A 2,049-nucleotide genomic window follows, 5' to 3' on the forward strand; every position below is an offset into this window, starting at 1 on the left:
ATAGTTAAACTACGGAAAGAACCTAAATGTCATTCAACGGATGAATCAATAAATAAGATATACAATGGAATACTATGCAGCCATCAAAAGAAACGAAATCCTGCCATTTGTGATGACGTGGATGGAACTGGAGGGTATTATGCCTGGCAAAATAAATCAATCTGAGAAAGACAACTATCATATGATCTCCCAGATATGATGAAGTGGAGATGCAACATAGGCAGTTTTGGGCGTACGAAAAGAAATGTAAAAGAAGATGGGATTGGGAGGGAGACAAACCATAAAAGACTGAATCTCAACAAACAGACTGAGGGTTGCTGGGGGGAAGTGTGTTGGGAGAGGATGGTGGGGGTATGGACATTGGGGAGGGCAGGTGCTATGGTGAGTGATGGTGAGTGCTGTGAAATGTGTAAACCTGGTGATTCACAGACCTGTACCCCTAGGGATAAAAACACATGAAATGTTTATACAAAATTTCAAAGAATAATTTAAAAAATCCATTAAAGAAAAAACACATATTGCAAGCCCAGAGCTAATCTCATATTCAATCAAAAATGTTTGAAAGTTTTCCCCTTAAAGATCAGAATAAAGACAAGTGTGTCCACTTTCACTTCTCTCATTTGACATAGTACTGGATGTCCTAGCCAGAGAAACAAGGAACACAAAGAAACAAGAGACTCCAACAAAAGAAAAAAAAAGAAAAAGAAAAAAAGGAAGAAGTAAAGTTTTCTTTTTTTGGATAACATGAACTTACCTTTTAAAAAATCCCAAAAACTTCACAAAATTTTGAATAAACAAATTTACGAAAGCTGCCAAATACAAGGTCAATATATAAAAGACAAGAATTTTGTTTTGTTTCATTTTTTTAATATGGAATGCTTCCCAGTTTTTCATGTCATCCTTGTTCAGTGATCACGCTAATCTTCTCTGCATCATTCCAATTTTAGTTATGTGCTGCCAATGTAAGCACAAGATAGGAGCATTTTAACACTCTAATGATGAACTATCTGAAAAAATAAAGAAAACAATATAATTCACAATAGCATCAGAAATAATAAAATACTTTGGAATAGATATAACTAAGAAGATGAAAGATCTGTATTCCACAAACTATGACATTGATAAATTTAAGAAGACACAAATGGAAAGATAGCTCATATTTATGAATGGTAAGAATTAACATTGTTAAAATATCCATACTACCGAAAACCATCTGTAAATCCAATTCCTATCAAAAATCCAATGGTAGGGGCTCCTGGGTGGTTCAGTGGTTAAGCTGCTGCCTTCGGCTCAGGTCATGATCCCAGAGTCCTGGGATCGAGCCCCGCATCAGGCTCTCTGCTCAGCAGGAAGCCTGCTTCCTCTTCTCTCTCTGCCTGCCTCTCTGCCTGCTTGTCATCTCTCTCTGTCAAATAAATAAATTAAAAATCTTTAAAAAATCCAATATTATTTTTTACATAAGTAGGTAAGGAATCCTAAACTTTATATGAGACCATAAAAGACAACAAATAATCAAAGCAGTTCTGAGAAAGAATGAAGAAGAGAAATTACACTTCTTGATTTCAAACTATACTACAAAGCCCTCATGCTCAAAACAATAAAGTATACTGGCATAAAAACAGACCAATAAACACGTAGAACAGAATTGAGAATCCAGAAATAAATTCGTTCATACAGTCACCTAATATTTGACAAGGGCCAACATATGTAATGGGTAAAGATAGTCTGTTCAATAAATGATATTTCAAACTGAATATTCACATAAACAGTATGAAACTGGAACCTTATATCACTCATAAGACTTAACTTGAAATAGATTAAAGACTTAAAGTTGATGCATGAAACTAAATTTCCTAGAGGAAAACATAGGAAAAATTCTCCTTGACATTGGTCTTGCCAATAGTTTTTTGGATACCAGACCAAAAACACAAGCAAAAAAAGCAAAAATAAATAAATGGTATTACATCAAACTAAAGTTTCTGCATTGCCAAAAAAGAGAGAGAGAGAGAATGAAAACACAATCCACAGAATGGAAGAAAATACTTACAA

The 2,049-nt window shown here is 34.5% G+C and overlaps 1 non-coding gene across 1 annotated transcript; it reads right to left on the minus strand.

The window, feature by feature from the left end:
* Positions 1-864: 864 nt before the first annotated feature.
* On the minus strand, positions 865-970 carry LOC132009224 (U6 spliceosomal RNA). The gene has a single exon (XR_009401829.1). It is a non-coding gene; the product is annotated as a U6 spliceosomal RNA (small nuclear RNA).
* Positions 971-2,049: the final 1,079 nt, after the last annotated feature.

The sequence above is a fragment of the Mustela nigripes genome, unplaced genomic scaffold (assembly GCF_022355385.1).
Source record: "Mustela nigripes isolate SB6536 unplaced genomic scaffold, MUSNIG.SB6536 HiC_scaffold_8044, whole genome shotgun sequence".
NCBI classification, from domain to species: domain Eukaryota; kingdom Metazoa; phylum Chordata; class Mammalia; order Carnivora; family Mustelidae; genus Mustela; species Mustela nigripes.